We start from the raw sequence: 19671 nt of genomic DNA, 5'->3' as shown, positions 1-19671 counted from the left end.
TGTGTCTTGTGGTCAAGAGAAGAAAGGAACAGAAAAAAGGACCAGTCACAACAAACAGCTCTTAAACAATGATTGCTCTCATCCAAATACGGAGTGTTCTGCCAATTGGCAGTAGGTTTTCTAATTGATGCTAAAGGTTTATTAATAAAGACAGAGAGAGATTGATTCTAAAAGTACTTGGTGCATGGTTCTGTGGCTAAAGTAGCGTAAAGTGATGCAGGATGTCTTGAGGGATGTGAGGGCACCTAAGCCAGACTCCTGTAGCTATGTCACCAGTGACATAGTAAGCAAGGAATTTGCCCGATAACAGCATGCTGTTGCCTTTATGAGAAAAGGGCACCCAAAGTCAATGAAATAGGCAGAGCAGTACTAATTGCAAACAATAATTGCCATTACCTTCAACTTGCATAAATTGTGCCTTTCCAGATTAACTTAAGGATCAAATTAAGGATTGACTCATTTTCTGATCAAACTGGAGACTTGCATATTGATTGGTGAGATCAGTAATTTTATTTTCTTTCCACTTGGCTGACTAAAACAATGAAAGGGCATGGAAAACTAATCAGATCACAGCACTAAAATTTCCCAAAATAGTGTAACTGTAAAATTCATCCATATTCCAGGTTCCAAGATCCCTTCATGTGCATGGTGACTCACCTCCTGTTTTAATAAGGTGACGGAGCCAAGACTTCTACGTCTTAGCTGAAAGCTTGATAAGAGTCCTGAAGGATTATGCATGGTCAGCAACCAAGGGGAAGTAATTTCAAGGTTTTGCATTTTTTGTGTCCAATATTCAGTGCTTTGTGATGTATATTTGAAGTATTTACTTGTTAATGGACCAGTGGGTTGTATCACTTTTGGCAGACTCTGTGCAGCTGTCAGATTAACTCACCAGACCAGCACCACCTTGTCACCTGCAGTGACATTGTTGTCCCCAGGTGAGAATCAAGATTCAAGTTTATTTGTCACATGCACATTGGAACATATAGTGAGATGCAACATCTGTGTTAATACCCCAAAAAAACCCGAGGGTGTGCTGGGACAGCCCGCAAGTGTTGCCACGCATTTTGATACCAAATGGTATCATGTCCACAAAGCTCAGCAGAACACAGAACACAACCAGCAACAAAACACCAACAGCAAAAGCAAACCCCATTCATCCCCCCCACCCCCACCCACACATAATAATTCCTTTTAACTCAGCCTCTGGCAGCCTTAGGCCTGCAGATAATGTGCCTCATCTTCCCAGCATTCTAGCAGAAATTCACAGACTCAGCTCTGCCCAGCTGGTCTCAACTTCCAGGCGGATTTCTGCCGATTCGCCCCTCAGGCCACAATACTGGATTTCGATCCCAAGACATGACAATCACCAAACACTGGCCTCGCCAATGACAGGACCCCAAATTCTAGGCTTCATGATGAGGGCGCACTGAACTACCAGAATAATCATTTTCCCCAGCCCACTTATCCACACTTCTCCAGCCATCAGGTGGGGATTTCAGAGTTATGCAGAGTCTGTTTCTATTCTTTGTATTTACTTTATTGGCTGCTGCTGCTTTTTTAGAAAACAAGGACAAAATTTACAAAATTTACCTGTTTCCTAAACCAGCACTAACCCATTCATTCCACCACCTTTCTCCTTCTTAGTAACTCAAATTTACGCAGCAGCTGGAGCCTTACAGTTGCATTCCCTTTTGCAAGCAAGTGTAATTGAATTGGGTTTGCTGACCATAACGTTCAAAACACAAACAAAGACTCTTAAGCCCTATTGAATATAAATAGACACCAGTACTCTCACAAAAGGCAAATTATATTGTAACTACCCAGTCTTCAAAGTCTTGTTTATTTCCTTGCTTTATTCTCCATGGTGAGTTTAGCTGCCAATACCCACTATTCAAGTGGTGCGTCCTCTCTCCTTACCAAGGAGAATATAAAAGCAGCTAACAAAATATTTTAAAACACAACACATTTACTTTCAGAAGTACACAATTAAATCCACACAGAACTCTTGAAACACATTTAAAACTCACAGAGGATTTCTTTCTTAAAGATTTCCAAATTACAAACTATCCCTAAAACACAAAGCTTTTCCAAAGCATAAAGCATTTCTTAAAATGGGGATTTTTAAAACTTAAGTACAATTCCTATCAAGACATACCATGATGCAGAAGAACAAGTTGTCCCATAAGCTGAAGCCCAGTGTCCAAAGCTCTTGGTCTATGAGACTAAGAATCCACTGGGGAAGTCCTAGTGTGGCCCATTGACTGCGAGTTGGTAAGTTCACTGGAGTCCGGAGGCCTGGAAGCCAATCCTGGAGCAGAAAGACTGCCTGGGTGGGAGGGAGGAAAGGGGCCTGTTTTGCTGTTGTTTTGTTGCTTGTTGTGGTCTGTGTGTTCTGCTGAGCATTGTGGGTGTGCTAAGCTGGCAGCGGAATGTGAAGCGTTACTTGTGGACTGTCCTTATCACATCCTTAGGTTAGAAACATAGAAACATGGAAAACCTACAGCACAATACAGGCCTTTCGGCCCGCAATGCTGTGCCAAATGTGTACTTACTTTAGAAATGAGGGTTACTCATAGCCCTCTATTTTCCATGTACCTATCCAGGAGTCTCTTAAAAGATCCTATCATATCTGCCTCCATCACATATGCCTGTAGCCCATTCCACACACTCACGACAATCTGTGTAAAAACTTAACCCTGACATCTCCTCTGTATCTACTTCCAAGCACCTTAAAATTATGCCCTCGTATTAGCCATTTCAGCCTTGGGAAAAAGTCTCTGACTATCCACACGATCAATGCCTCTCATCATCTTATACACCTCTATCAGGTCACCTCTCATCCAAAGTTGTGTTGGATTTTAATGCAAATGACACATTTCACTGTATGTTTCAATGTACATGTGATAAATAAATGAATCTGGATCTGAATCCAGCAAATTATGGAGACTGATGTTATTCTGAAATTAGTGTTTCGTTCATTGTGATTTGAGTCTCATTATTTAGTGTCAGCAATGAGAACGTTGCTATTATATCTTCAAAAATGGAATATAAATCTTCCATTTAATTCACTTGTAGAATGACTGGATTTAAATGATGTAAGACAATGCATAACCAGACCAAGTCCAGCCAAAACATATGATTATTCTGCCAGCTGTCAGCTATCACACTGATCATCAAACTTTCTGCTAGTAGTATCTTTTAACAATGATGTATGTTTTTAAAAAGTTTGCTGCATTTAACTTTAGAGACAGCTAGCACATTAACATCTGGTGAACGTTATAAATGAGCTGGAACACTTAATGATAATTGGAATCTTTAACAGAAACAGCTTCACCAATCATTTTTTTCCCTGACCCTTTTCAGAATTTGCTCTTTAACATTTAATTCCTAATAAGGCAATTTCCACTTGTAATTATGAGATTTTCTCAGGGATAATGAAACATAATGAGAATCTTGAAAGAATCTTTTTCATGATTTTTCTAAACCAAAAGTAAGTTTCATTCATGAAAGATGCAATGGAATTGGCCTGCTGTTGATCACAGTTTGTAAGCATTGATTTTAGTGTTCTTGAAAACATCTTTTTTGCACTTCAGCAGGTATGTTAACCTCTTTGTTCTAAATTGTTTTATTAAAGTGGCAGTTTTGCTCTATGTTAACTGTTGCAGTGAAAGTAGATTGCAATGCAAAATAAGTAATTTTTCTGACTAGGATTTAAAAATGGGGGAGCTTAGGCTCAACGTAACAAACCTCTTTTCAGAAGAGTGAAAGATCAATGAAAATTTTAATGCCTTCAGAAAGAATGAGATATTTCAAAGGGAGTTCCAATAGGGTCTAATTTTCTTCACATGGAAGATCTGTTTTGAAGCTTGAAAACTGGTCCGATTATTGTTTTTCTGCCAACTTTTCACCTTCTTTTTGAAGGATTTCACTACTTAAACTAATTAGTTAATTGTCAGATAAATAACCAGTACAATATCAAAGTTTGAGGGTGAAGGCAGCAAGAGAGTGCATGATCCTCTCGTAATCATGAACCGCTTTGACTTAGAAATACATCGCTGCTGTTTTAGCATCATTCAGTCAAAACCTTGGATCTTTCCACCAAGTACGACTGTGGGTGTTCCTTTCTCACACAGACGGCAATGGTTCAGAAGGTAGCTTCCCTTTTCTTTCTTGACAAAGGGCAACAATTGCTGATCATCCACACATCCCAACAAAGAATCCTTTCAAAAAGCATATGCAAGTGAATATAACCCCATGAGCCTGATAATATAACAGGTAAATTTAAGGGCAGCACTGTATAGAATAAATATTTGCTTTTAATTCTGTAATATTTTAGGTTGCTCTGAATGTATCATGTCATTGATGTGATAGTCTGGCGACTAGACATCTGGACTCTTTTTATTATGAATGAAGCAAAATGATGGCCAAAGTATCTGTGTCGTGGATAATAGGATCAATTAGCCAAGGGGTCCTGACTACTATCTATTGCTTCAGACATCTGCCAGATGCTCCTTTCATCAACTACCGTTAGGTAGTGTCACGTTTCTTTTCATATTTTACTGTTTGTTCCCATTCCCTTGGGGTCAATCCGAATCTGAAACCTGAATTAATCCAAGTGCACAGCACTAAAGTGAGTGGATTACATTCAAAATGCTCTTTCTGGACAAACTAGGGATGAGGTGATGGTTTGACGTACGGTAGCTCCCACCGCCACCCCCCCCCCCCCACTATTTTCTGAGTTTCTGAAATCCTGAGGTGCAGGCGTATTAGAGGTCCCACATAGAGTTTGCTTTGTGAGACCCCTAGATCTATTTCTTGTAACTTTGATGATATGACAGCATTTGTACATGAGAGTCAAATGGTTCAAGGATGGGGGAATAAACGCATTAGGCGCAGTGACATTTTCCCGACAGAACTGAGAGTGAATTTCACATGGGGTTTAACAGAGCCGATCTTATGGGAAGTGGCATATTTGCAAATTACCAGTATTGATGGGGTGAATTCTATATTACGACTAATCTATAAGTCCCCACAGAGATGCATGTTTGTCCCCAGTGTTAGATCTCAGGCTCAAGGTGTCAGAGTCAGATAAAAGTTGAATTTCCTCAGAGTGCTGGCTAAAAAGAGTCCTCCTCTCTGAATTCTTCGCTCATTTGAGAGAGATTAAGAGATTAGCTTTATTTGTGACATGCACATTGAAACATACAGTGCATCAATGATTAACACAGTCCAAAGATGTGCTGCAGGCAGCCCACAAGTTTTGTCTATGCTTCCAGAGCCAGCACAGCAGGCCCTCAACTTACTGATCCTAACCCGTACGCCTTCTTTTGAAACGTGGGAGGAAACCAAAGCACCCAGAGAACATGGAGAAGGTATAAACTCCTTGCAGACAGCTACTGGAATTGAACCCAGTCATTGGAACTGTAAAGTGTGAAAGCTAAACACTAGGCCCCTGTGCCACCGAATCTGTTCATTGATGTGAACAGAAAAGTAAATCAGGACAGAAGTTCAACTGGCAAATTGGGTCAATATATTTTGTCAATTACAAGCATCCCAACAACTGCAAATTGTGTTAACTTTATGATGAACTTCCTATTGTCTGTCTTTTTAATTCTCAAATTGGATACAATGTCGAGTTCAACTCTGGGCATCATCAGTGATTCCAGTGTTAAATGTGCCAATTTTCCCTCAAACTCATTTACACACAGACAAAGTATGACCTAACCCTGCACACTCTGAGATCATTTGACAAACAGAAGGTTTGCTATAAAAGATTTGCTTCCAAATTAACTGGTGCAGTTTAATTACAATAGCTGAAAAACTGTTTTCACGAGGAACATAATCATTTTAGTCATCAAATTGCCAACTGTGAGCAGATCGGTTTTCAATTGCTGAGATTCACTTTCACATGTATACGAAATAGTTTTCCAGTTAAAGGGCACATTGGTTAATTTGTCTGTAAATTACAAAGCATACTGATGAACTTTTAAAAATCATTTCTTAAGGTCTTTCCTCCAAAATGAATGTATTTACTTTTTAAAGCCTCTCTGAAAAGATGTTTTTTTTCCCAAAGGAAGGGGAGCCAAAACCTACAGAGCACCAATTTAAGGTGAGGGAGAAAAGATAAAAAGGAACTTGAGGGACACCATCTTGTCACAGATGTGGGTGCATTTATGGAACGGGTGGCCAGGGATTAAGGCATGTGCAATAATGATAATTCAAAGGCATTTGGATAAATATATGGATTGGACAGGTTTAGACAGTTGTTAGTCAAATAGAGGCAAATTGGACTAGCTTAGATGGGATACATTGGTTGGACTAAAGGGCCTATTTCCATTCTGTATTACTTTTTGAGCTAATGTTTACAATGGTGATTAATTTGCCCCAGAGTGGAGCCAGTTGTAGAGTTGGGACTTGCAGCAGGCCCACAGTTCAGCAAGGTTCCATAATCCTTTGCAACACACCCAAGGTGGTGGAGGAAATCTGCAGATCAGGCAGTATCCATGTACAATAAACAAGCGACCTTTCAGGCTGACACTCTTCAGAACTCAAGTCCCAAAATGTCATCTGTTTATTAATTTCCATAGATGCTGCCTTACCTACTTGAGTTCCTCCTGTATTTTGTGTGTATTGCTTCGGATATCCAGCATCTGCAGAATTTATGTGTCCATAATCCTTTCCTCTGTTTACACCAACCTTGGCTAAACTGCCCCAGTGTATCAACAAATTATATTTTCTGCAGTACACCATGATATCTCTTCTGCTATCAGCTTCTCAAGTTGATACCGCACCATATGCCTGGCTTAGACACATAAATGGCCATGATAGGCTTGTGTTAATAGGTGCAAAATGACAGGAGCAGTTACAAATATCTTGGCTATGCCAACAATTTGCACTTAACATTGACAGTCAATACATGAGTTTGTGCCTGTTTATGTTAGTGGTATCAGCTCCATCTGAGACCATTCAACACTGTCAAGATTGGGAAGTTTCAAACACAAATGTCATACACCAAAACTTGTTCGCTTTAAAATGTTCCGCAAACTCTCATCTCAGTTGAAGATTGGTTCTGCATGGATCAAGCCCCACCAACAAAGCTGGCCATTTTACCCCACCCAATATCCCGAATTTGGCTGTGAGAATTTCTGCCAATCCAACTTGTCTTCTAAAGCTTCTCCGATCACACTTGTTTCCTTCAATGCAGAGGCAACAACTGGGACCTCCAAAAGATTTCTGATACCTGAACTGACAAGAAACCAGCTAATTTAAACCAGCTGCACAAGTAAATATTTTTAAAAGTGATATTCTCATTTCCACAGCACTGAACTGCGGTGTCACTTTCATATTTTGTGTTCACAGCTCGGAAGTGGAAATTGAACTTTCTGACTCAGATGGAAGAGTGCTACCAGCTGAGCCACATCTGATATTACAGCACACCGGGTCTTATTAGGTATTATTGTATCAACCTACAATTAAAAACATTTCTCCTGGCAATCTGTGCTCACTGTAACTGGAAAAAAAAAACATTAAAAGAAGCAAAAACATAATAAACTTCTGGCAAATAAGGTGTAGATTTAAATGAAACTGTGAAGCTAAAGTGTCTTCAATATTAGCAAAGGAACATTCATTGTTCATTTGCACTATTGATTCTAAGAACCATGGATGTGAATCTTTGCACATTAGGAGCCAACATGTCCAAGATTTGAGACAAAAAAAAAATTGTTCATTGAGTGCAAGTTTACTAGAAGGAAGAGGAGATTGCTGACTGTTGAAGAGAACAGATACCTCACAAGAAGGACCCTGAATGGTGAGGTCTACATTACCACTGATATTAAAGCTTGGATCTTGGTATAATGGAGCCAATGTCCTGTAATAGATGACCATAGAACATTGAATATTACACCATAGTATGGGCATTTAGGCCCACGATTTAGTGTTGGCCTTTTAACCTACTCTAAAGTCAGTCTAACCCTCTCTCCTACAGACTGTAGCTCTCTGTTTTTCTATTATTACAATAGACAATAGGCAATAGGTGTAGAAGTAGACCATTCGGCCCTTCAAGCCTGCACCTCATCTGCATGTGCATATTCATGTGACTAAGGCTTTCTTAAATACCCCTAATGGACCTGCCTCTAACACTATATTTGACAAGACATTGCACTCACACATCACACTTTGTATAAAGAACTTACCTCTGATATCCCCCTTAACTTTCCTCCAATCACAATAAAATTATGCCCTCTTGTATTAGCCACTTCCACCCTGGGAAAACAAACTCTGGCTTTCCACTCTACCTATGGCTCCCTTTTTTATCTTGTACATCTCTGTCATGTCACCTCTTGTCCTGCTTCGCGCCAAAGAGAAAAATTTATGGCAAAGACGAGAGAGAAGAGCAGAAGAAAGCTAGGTTGCTAGCCAAAAAAATCAGGTGCTTCAGGAGACTGAGGAAATTAGAGTCCACTGGACAGCAGGAAATTACAGTGTGGAGTGAGAATTACAGGAGAGGCCATGGAGTTTCAAGAATGAAAGTCAGGTCAGTGAGGCAGTTTGCAAATCCAGACGTATGATGATTATCTTTTAGAGAGAAGATAGAGTTGGGGAAATGAGTGGTTCATTCTCAAATCAAAAGGAACATTCCTGCCCACGGTGTTAGACTCAGAACACTCTCCATCATCTTTTCTGCAGAAAGTTCCCTGGGTCAGAAGTCCGTAGTATCTACGATGTCAAACAAGTGTCAAGCATCTAATTAGTAACATGTAAAGACTCTGATATCTATTCCAAGATCACATCGCACTTGCTATTTTCCAGTGTCAATGAGATCATATCTTATTAGTCTTCAGTTTTGGAGATGGGGGAGACCCTAATTATTAAAAACAGCCAGTTTCAATTAATGTCAAAATGAATGAAAATTCTGGGTAGTTTTTTTTATGAAAGTGAAGGTTCTATGTAAATTCAGAAAGTCATTGCTGTTTGCATGGTTTGTATTCAGTGCTATGTTTGAGTTATCAGTTTTCTGAAGGCTTTGTCAGCTCTTGTCAAGCTGTTGACCAGCTTTTTGCTAATTCTCTGGGTTGGCAAGTATGAATATTCAAATACTGGGGGAGACAAAATGGTAATTAAAAATGCATCTGTTTTTTTTTCACAAACGCACTAGGCTCATTGAAGCTGATGGCGAATGAGGAACAGATACTTTGCTTGTCACAGAACATCTGTGCCAAACTTGTTGCATGAAGAAGTAGATGACTACAGAGAAGAAAGCTTTTTTTCACAAACTGGCATATTTCAGATGACAGAGAATGGAATTGCCATTTGAACTACATACGTTCTAGGATAACACACAGAAAATGTTACAGGAACTCAGCAACTGAGGGTGCATCTATGGAAATGAATAAACAGTAAACGTTCTGGGCCGGAACCTTCTTCAGGACTAGAAAGGAAGGAGAAAGATGCCAGAATAAAAAGGTGGGGTGAAGGAAGGAGGACCAGTTAGAAGATGATAGGTGAGACTAGTGTAGCCCCCTCACTGGGCTCGTGTGCAAACTTGGCATCTTTAATCTAGTCTGCCAAAAGCCACATGACTCATTGGTGACAAAGCCACCTTTCATAAACAATAGGCGTCGATAAGACCATAAGATGTAGGAACAAAATTAGTACTTCTGGCTCAGTGAGTCTGCTCCACCATTTAATCAGAATCAGGTTTATTATCACCAGGATATGACATGAAATTTGTTAACTTAGCAGCAGCAGTTCAATGCAATGCATAATATAGAAGAGAAAAATAATAATAATAAAAGCTAAAATAAATAAAAATAACAATAAAATAAACAAATAAATCAATTACAGTAAATGTATATTGAATAGATTTTTTTTAAAGTACAAAAAAATACTGTATATTAAAAATGTGAGGTAGTGTCCAAGAATTCAATGTCCATTTAGGAATCGGATGGCAGAGGGGAAGAAACTGTTCCTGAATTGCTAAGTATGTGTCTTCAGGCTTCTGTACCTCCTACCTGATGGTAACAGTGAGAAAAGGGCATGTCCTGGGGCACTGGAGGTCCTTAATAATGGATGCTGCCTTTCTGAGACACCGTTCCCTGAAGATGTCCTAGGTACTTTGTAGGCTAGAACCCAAGATGGAGCTGACTAGATTTACAACCCTCTGCAGCTTCTTTCAGTCCTGTGCAGTAGTCCCTTCATGCACCCTGTCAGAATGCTCTCCACAGTACAACTATGGAAGTTTTTGGTGTATTTGTTGACATGCCAAATTCCTTCAAACTCCTTATGAAGTATAGCCGCTGGCTTGCCTTCTTTATAATTACATCAATATGTTGGGACCAGGTTAGATCCTCAGAGATCTTGACACCCAGAAACTTAAAACTGTTCAATCTATCCACTTCTGATGCCTCTACAGGGATTGGTATGTGTTCCTTCGTCTTACTCTTACTGAAGTCCACAATCAGCTCTTTCATCTTACTGTCGTTGGGTGCCACATTGTTCCTGCGGCACCACTCCACCAGTTGGCATATCTCACTCCTGTACGCCCTCTTGTCACCACCTGAGATTCTACAAACAATGGTTGTATCATCAGCAAATTTATAGATAGTATTTGAGCTACGCCTAGCCACACAGTCATGTGCATTTAGATAGTAGAGCAATGGGCTAAGTACACACCCTGAGGTGCACCTGTCTTGATTGTCAGTGAGGAGGATATGTTATCAATCCGCACAGATTGTGGTCTTCCAGTGAGGAAGTCAAGGATCCAATTGCAGAGGGAGGTACAGAGGCCCGGGTTCTGCAACTTCTCAAATCAGGATTGTGGGAGTGATGGTATTAAATGCTGAGCTCTCATTGATGAACGACATCCTGATGTAGGTGTTTGTGTTGTCCAGGTGGTCTAATGCTGTGTGAAGAGCCATTGAGATTGTATCTGCCATTGACCTATTGTGGCGATAGGCAAATTGCAGTGGATCCAGGTCCTTGCTGAGGCAAGAGTTCAGTCTAGTCATGACCAACTCTCAAAGCATTTCATCACTGTAGATGTGAGTGCTACCGGGTGATAGTCATTAAGGCAGCCCACATTATTCTTCTTTGGCACTGGTATAATTGTTGCCTTTTTGAAGCAAGTGGGAACTTCTGCTCATAGTAATGAGAGTTTGAAAATGTCCTTGACTACTCCTACTAATTGGTTGGCACAGGTTTTCAGAGCCTTATAGATACTCCATCGGGACCTTCCGCTTTGCGGGGGTTACTCTCTTTAAAAACAGTCTAACGTCAGCCTCTGAGACGGAGATCACAGGGTCATCAGGTGCAGCAGGGATCTTCACAGCTGTAGTTGTGTTCTCCCTTTCACAGCGTGCATAGAAGGCGTTGAGTTCATCTGGTAGTGAAGCGTTGCTGCCATTCATGCTATTGGTTCCCAATTTCTAGGAAGTAATGTCTTGCAGACCCTGACAGAGTTGTTGTGCATCCGATGTCATTTCCAACCTCATTTCAAGTAGTCTCTTCGCCCTTGAAATAGCCCTCCGCAAATCATACCTGGTTTTCTGGTACAGGCCTGGGTTGCCAGACCTGAATGCCACAGATCTAGCCTTCAGCAGATGATGTACCTCTTGGTTCATACACGGCTTTTGGTTTGGGAATGTATAGTCATTTAATAATAGTTGATCCTTTTCTCTCCTCCACAGCCCCACTCCCCAGCCTACTCCCCATAATCTTTGGTGCCATGTCCAATCAAGAACCTATCAAGCTCTACCTTAAATACCCCCAATGATCTGGCCTCCACAGCTGCCTGTGGTAATAAATTCCACAAATTCACTACCGCCTGGCTAGACAGATTTCTTTGCACCTCTGTTTTAAATGGATGCCCCTCTATCCTGAGGCTTTGCCCTCTTGTCATAGACTCTCCTACCACGGGAAATATTCTTTCCACATCTACACTGTCTAGGCCTTTCCTAAAGGATGCAATGAGATCCCCCCTCATCCTTCTAAGTTCCAGCAAGGACACACCCAGAGCTATCAAACATTCCTCATATGATAAACTTTCTGTACTCTTTCCAATGCCAGCACATCTTTTCTTAGATGAGGAGCCCAAAACTCACCAGTGCCTTATAAAGTATAAACATCACATCCTTGTTCTTGTATTCTAGATATCTAGAAATGAATGCTAACATTGCATTTGCCTTCCTTACCACCCTTTAGGGTGTTCTGCACAAGGACTCACAAGTCCCTTTGTATCTCAGATTTTTGGATTTTCTCCCCATTTAGAAACTATTCTTCCACATTTATTTCTACTGCCAAAGTGCATGACCATGCATCTTCCAACAATGTATTTCATTTGCCACTTTCTTGCCTATTCACCTAATCTGTCTAAGTCCTTCTGCATCCTACCTGTTTACTCAGCACTACCTGTCCCTTCACCAGTCTTTGTATGCTCTGCAAAGTTGGCAACAAAGCCATCTATTCCTTCATCTAAATCATTGATATACAGCACAAAAAGAAGCAGCCCTAACACCAACACCTGCAGAGCATCACTAGTCATTGGCAGCCAATCAGAAAAGAATCCTTTTATTCCCAATTGCTGCCTACTACCAATCAGCTAATGCTCTAAGCTAGTAACTTTCCTGTAATGGCACAGGCTCTTAACTTGATAAGCAGCCTCATGTGTGGCACCTTGTCAAAGGCCTTCTGAAATTACAAATATACAACATCCACTACATCCCCTTTATCTATCCTACTTGTAATCTCCTCAAGGAATCCCAACAGGTTTGTCAGGCAAGATTTTTCCTTAAGGAAACCATACTGACTTTGTCCTATCTTGTCCTGTGTCACCAAGTATTCCATAACCTCATCCTTAACAATGGACTTCAACATCTTCCCAACCATTGATGTCAGGTTAATTGGTCTATAATTTCCTTCCTGCTGCCTACTTCCTTTCTTAAAGAGAGGAATGAAATTTGCAATTTTCCAGTCCTCTGGCACCATGCCAGAGTCCAATCAATTTTGAAAGATTATTACTAATGGCTCCACAATTTCTACCGTTACCTCTTTCAGAACCCTACAGTGCAGTTCATCTTCACTGAGTGACTTATGTACCCTTAGGACCTTCAGATTATTGAGCACTTTCTCCCTTGTAATAGTAACTGCACTCACTTCTCTTCCCTCACACCTTTCCACATTTGACACACTGCTAGTGTCTTCCACAGTGAAGATTGATGCAAAATACTCATTTAGTTCATCCGTCATCTCCTGGTCCCCTGTTTTTGTTTCTCCGGTCTCATTTTCTGGCAGCCGTACAGTACACTTTTACTGTACGCTTTGATATTGTTTGCAAGCTTGCTTTCATATTTCATCTTACCCCTCATAATGATTCTTTTAGTTGCTTTGTGTAAGGTTTTAAATGCCTCCCAGTCCTCTGTCTTCCCATTAATTTTTGCTTTGTTGTATGCCCTCCCTTTTGCTTTTACATTAGCTTTGCCATCCATTATCACTACTTTGTCATTTGAGTATTTCTTTGTTTTTGGAATACATCTACCCTGTGCCTTCCTCATTTTTCCCAGAAACCCATGCAGTTGCTGCTCTGCTATCATCCCTGCCAGCATCTCCTTCCAATTTACTTTGGCCAGCTCCGTTCTTGTACCACTGTAATTTCCTTTACTCCACTGAAATACTGCTACATCAGACTTTGTTTTCTCCCTATTCAGTCATATTGTGATCACTGGTTCCTGTGGGTTCTTTTACCTTAAGCTTCCTAATCACCTCCCGTTCATTATATAACACCCAATCCAGTATAGCTGATTCCCTAGTAGGCTCAATGACAAACTGTTTTAAAAAGCCATCTCATAGGCATTCAACAAACTCACTGTCTTGGGATACATTTCCAACCTAATTTTCCCAATCAACCTACATGCTGAAAAGTCCCACGACTATCATAACATTGTCCTTTTGACATGCCTTTTCTATTTCCTGTTGCAATCTGTTGTCCGCATCCCAGTTACGGTTGGGGGGCCTGTATATGACCGCTATCAGGGTCCTTTTACTCTCGCAGTTTCTCTACTCAACCCACAAGGATCTCAATATCTGTCACATCTTCCTACTGATTTGATGCCATTCTTTACCAGCAGAGCCATGCCACTCTTCTTCTGATGATCTCCCTATCCCTCCGATATGTGTAACCTTGGGCATTCAGTTCCCAACTACAGCCAACCTTCCGCCACGATTCAGCAATGGCCACAACATCTACCTCAACAATCTGTAAAAGTGCAACAAGATAATCCACGTTATTTCTTATATTCTGTACATTGAGATATAACATTTTGAGTGCTTCATTTGCTGCCCTTTTTGATTCTGCATCCCTAAAGCACTGATTCTCACCCTGCTGGCTGCAATTATGCCCTATCATCTGCCTGCCCTTCCTGACAGTCTGACTGCATGCTACCTTTGCTTTTTTACCACCTGTCCTATCCTGAGTCCCCTCACTCCGGTTTCCACACCCCCGCCAAATTAGTTTATACCCTCTCTAACTGCTCTAAAAACCTGCCCACAAGAATATTGGTCCCCCTCGGGTTCAGGTGCAACCCACCACTTTTGAATAGGTCGTACCTCCCCCAGAAGAGATCCCAATGATCCAAGAACCTGAAGCCCTGCCCCCTTGCACCAGCTTCTCAGTCACGCATTAGTTTGCCAAATCATCCTCAAGAGCAAATCAAGAGCAAGGATGTCCTTTTACAAGAGCAAGGATGTCCTTTTGCATTTGTACAGGGCCCTGGTGAGACCACACCTGGAATATTGTGTACAGTTTTGGTCTCCAGGTTTAAGGAAGGACATTCTGGCAATTGAGGAAGTGCAGCGTAGATTCACTAGGTTGATTCCTAGGATGGCAGGGCTGTCTTACGCAGAGAGATTGGAGAGATTGGGCTTGTACACGCTGGAATTGAGGCGATTGAGAGGGGATCTGATTGAAACGTTTAAGATAATTAAAGGATTTGATAGGATTGAGGCAGGAAATATGTTCCAGATGTTGGGAGAGTCCAGTACCAGAGGGCATGGATTGAGAAAAAGAGGTCAGTTATTTAAAACAGAGTTGAGGAAGAGCTTCTTCTCCCAGAGGGTTGTGGAGGTGTGGAATGCACTGCCTCGGAAGATGGTGTAGGCCAATTCTCTGGATGCTTTCAAGAAGGAGCTAGATAGATATCTGATGGATAGGGGAATCAAGGGATATGGGGACAAGGCAGGGACTGGGTATTGATAGTGAATGATCAGCCATGATCTCAGAATGGCGGTGCAGACTCAAGGGGCCAAATGGTCTACTTCTGCACCTATTGTCTATTGTCATCCTGTTTCCACTGCCATAAACCTCATAGTTCCCACACCCCACACTTCCCGTTTCTACCTCCTACCCAAGATCCACAAATCTGCCTGTCCAGGTAGACCCATTGTCTCCGCTTGCTCCTGCCCTACCAAACTCATTACCTTGACACAGTTTTATCCCCCCTTGTTCAATCCCTTCCCACCTATGTTCGTGATACTTCTCATGCTTTGAATTTTTTCAATGATTTTAAGTTCCCTGACCGCCTTATTTTCACCATGGACGTCTAGTCCCTATATACCTCCATCACCCACCAGGATGGTCTCAAAGCTCTCCACTTCTTTTTGGATTCCAGAGCTAACCAGGTCCCCTCTACCACCACTCTCCTCCATCTTGCAGAATTAGTCCTTACTCTCAATAATTTATCCTTTGGCTCCTCCCACTTCTTCCAAACCAAAGGTGTAGCCATGGGCACCTGCATGGGTGCCAGTTATGCCTGCCTTTTTGTTGGCTTTGTGGAACAGTCCATGTTCCAAGCCTATACAGGTATCCGTCCCACGCTGTTCCTTTGCTACATTGACGACTGCATTGGTGCTGCCTCCTGCGCGCATGCTGAGCTCGTTGACGTCATTAACTTTGCCTCCAACTTTCGCCCTGCCTTCAAATTTACTTGGTCCACTTCCGACACCTCCCTTCCCCTTCTTGATTTTTCAGTCTCTATCTCTGGAGACAGCTTATGTACTGATATCTACTATAAGCCTACAGACTCTCACAGCTACCTGGACTATTCCTCTTCCCACCCTGTCTCTTGCAAAAATGCCATCCCCTTCTCGCAATTCCTCCGTCTCCGCCACATCTGCTCTCAGGATGAGGCTTTTCACTCCAGGACAAAGGAGATGTCTTCCTTTTTTAAACAAAGGGGCTTCCCTTCCTCCACCACCAACTCTGCTCTCAAACGCATCTCTCCCATTTCCCGCACATCTGCTCTCACCCCATCCACCTGCCACCCCACTCGGGATAAAGTTCCCTTTGTCCTCACCTACCACCCCACCAGTCTCCGGGTCCAACATATAATTCTCCGTAACTTCTGCCACCTCCAATGGGATCCCACTACCAAGCACATCTTTCCCTCCCCCACCTTTCTGCTTTCCGCAGGGATCATTCCCTACGTGACTCCCTTTTTCCGTTTGCCTACCCACCCCCCCCCCCATCCCTTCCCACTGATCTTCCTTCTGGCACTTATCCTTGTAAGTGGAACAAGTGCTAGACCTGCCCTTACACTTCCTCCCTCACCACCATTCAGGGCCCCAGACAGTCCTTCCAGGTGAGGCGACACTTCACCTGTGAGTCGGCTGGTGTGGTATACTGTGTCCGGTGCTCCCAGTGTGGCCTTCTATATATTGGTGAGACCCGACGCAGACTGGGAGACCGTTTCACTGAACACTTACACTTTGTCCACCAGAGAAAACAGGATCTCTCAGTGGCCACACATTTTAATTACATGTCCCATTCCCATTCTGATACGTCTATCCATGGCCTTCTCGACTGTCAAGATGAAGCCACGCTCAGGTTGGAGGAACAACACCTTATATTCCGTCCGGGTATCCTCCAACCTGATGGCATGAACATGGATTTCTCTAACTTCTGTTAATGCCCCTCCTCCCCTTCTTACCCCATCCCTTATTTATTTATTTATTCCCCTCCTTTTTTTTCTTTCTCTGCCCCTCTCACAATCACTCTTTGCCTGTTCTCCATCTCCCTCTGGTGCTCCCCTCCCCCTTTCTTTCTCCCTAGGCTTCCCATCACATGATCTTTTCCCTTCTCCAGCTGTGTATCCCTTTTGCCAATCACCTTTCCAGCTCTCAGCCTCAAGAAGACCCCCTCCGGTCTTCTCCTATCATTTTGGATTTCCCCCTCCCCCTCCTACTTTTAAATCTCTTACTCTCTCTTCTTTCAATTAGTCCTGACAAAGGGTCTTGGCCTGAAATGTTGACTGTACTTCTTCTGATAGATACTGCCTGGCCTGCTGCGTTCCACCAGCATTTTGTGTGTGTTGTTTGAATTTCCAGCATCTGCAGATTTCCTCGTTTAAGAGAATAGTGTTTCTTTTTAAGTATTTTGAAGTCCCAATGAATATCATGCACTCATCCTAACAATGAAATTTTACTTTAGGTGTACAGAAACTCGTTTTCCCAGAGTAAGATCAATGTCAGAAATGATTTTTTATATATATAAAAATGTTTATCTTCATTTATTTCCCCCGATTCCCATTTTTTTTCTCTCAATTTATTGTGCTTTCTACATGTGATTAAAATCTAATTTATTTTTCACATTGGACCTTGCAAGGCTCTGATGATTCTTCAATGTAATTGGTTGAAGAGCAATGCTGCTACTTGCTCTTCTCATATGTGGCACCAAAATCGATCAGATGACCAATAGCAGCAAACCTTGCTCAAAAGCCTGTGAAAACTTTATAAAATTACTCTATGTGTCAGTTCCTTCACAGTGTCTGCAAAATCTGTGATTTTGTGCGTGATTTGTAGCTAGGAAGAAATGTTACCCTTGGAAACGATACCCAAAACAATTCACAAATTAATTCAGCGCTGGCACATCTAAACAAAATTGGACGTTTCAAACAAATTGAGCATTTAAAACAATTTTTTAAGAACGTGGGATTAAAATAACTGAATTATTTCACATTGTCAGGTTGTCAGAGGTAGCAGTCTGTGTTGAGCACAAAACTCCAGCTGGCTAACTTGCTTACCATTGATCATGTAAGTAATCATTTCTGTGTCTCGCCATGGCCTGCTCTATTGCTATCTAGGGCCTAATGCCTGCTTCCTATGTCAAGGCAGTCACATTTCACAACGTGGTGACAAGGTTCAGGTTAGCACATTTTGCATTTTAGCAGAATAAGCAGCACCACTAGATGAATTGTGAAACTGATACATTAACACTTGCCTTCCTTTGCCTACACATTACACAGATCTTGTGCCCTTATTGCCCTGTATCTTCATTAAGAATCTTTTATGTTAAGGTTCTATTATGGCGAGTGTTGATCTGTGAAGACCCCTTGGCCAGTGGTCTTCTGTACATAATTAATTAATTTGGTCTGAATTATATAAGCCAACAATGCATTTTTTCAACCCTGTTATAAATGATGCTGTCCGCAGTATTACTGAGCTGACTGCATTATTTCAGAGTAAAGTGCATGATGCATGACACTGAACCCTGTTGTATATCGAAATGATCAGAAAGAGTGAATACAAGAGATATCCTTATAGCTACCTACTGCCAATTTAAAATCCAGGCTTTATTAATTGATTGTCCAGCGCTGGTGTTTAATCATTTCACTGCCATGGATTGAATTTAAGCACTATGAAAAAGACATCAGAATGATTTCAGAAGAAACTAGTGCTCCAAATTCAAGCTTAAAAGGAGCTTGTGATATTTGTTTTCTGGTCATCTGAAAGCCTTTGTTTCTTGAACAAGATTCTTACTGCTTGGAAGGAAGCTGTCCAAGATTTGAGCTGGTAATCTAGGCCGAATTCCAGTGTATTATTGAGGGAGCAGTACATTTTCAGATGCATTTCCTATGGAGGAGATGTTAAATTCATTTGGAATATAAAAGATCCCAGGGCAGTTTCTTAATGACAAACAATGCAGTTCTCTTTGATTGTCCTCATTATTTTTAATCCTGATCCAACATTAATAAAATTTGAACCTTATTAACACTTGTGAGACCTCGCTGATCACGCTTGGCCTGCCTTAATCCCTGCAAAAATTTCTGAGTTGTATCATCAGTCATCATGTGATATCATAAAAAAATCAAGAAGTCCTTCTTGCCATCTAGGGTGCTGTAAAAAAGACAAGAGGTTCTGGAAAGTGTTGGATAATTTCATTGAAAAGCAGAGGAAAAAATGCAGAAAACATTGGAAATACCCAATCAGTTGGGCATTATCTGTGCAGAGGGAAAGAAAGTTAACTTTTCAGATCAAAGAAAAGGCAGAAAGCAAAGAGGTCTTAAGATAAGTTTGACACAAGTCCAGAATACTATAAGAACCCAGGAGGAAGATGGAATGCTGTTTCTTAAGCTTACATTGGGCTTCCTACACTATTTTAAAGAAGTCCAGCACAAGGACCAGTATCCCATCTGACCAGCATGTTCCAGTCCTTGGAACTCATTATTGAATTCTACAATTTCAGATAACCAGCCTTCCCAGTTTGTGCTAAAGCTGGCCAACTCTGATCGAAGATCACCATTCTAAAAGGTTAACTCTCCATTTTAATTTATACACCAACATTGACTTAACTACTGGGTATATCAACCAAAAAAATTCCTTCATATTTCTAATTATTCCTGT

General features: G+C 41.4%; 1 protein-coding gene and 1 long non-coding RNA gene across 2 annotated transcripts in view; one reads left to right on the top strand and one right to left on the bottom strand.

The window, feature by feature from the left end:
- Positions 1 to 7239, top strand: part of LOC132378374 (uncharacterized) — a 353365-nt gene extending 346126 nt beyond the window's left edge. Inside the window, exon 2 of the mRNA XM_059945246.1 lies at positions 7208 to 7239. The gene's annotated coding sequence lies outside the window, so the exon portion shown is untranslated. The remainder of the gene's footprint in view (positions 1 to 7207) is intronic.
- LOC132378377 (uncharacterized) overlaps positions 1 to 19671 on the bottom strand; it is a 423374-nt gene that overhangs the window by 384725 nt on the left and 18978 nt on the right. The window lies entirely within an intron of this gene.

This window comes from Hypanus sabinus, chromosome 20, assembly GCF_030144855.1.
Source record: "Hypanus sabinus isolate sHypSab1 chromosome 20, sHypSab1.hap1, whole genome shotgun sequence".
NCBI lineage: Eukaryota > Metazoa > Chordata > Chondrichthyes > Myliobatiformes > Dasyatidae > Hypanus > Hypanus sabinus.
Note: the sequence above shows the minus strand (reverse complement) of the source record. Positions and strands in the feature narration are given on the sequence as shown.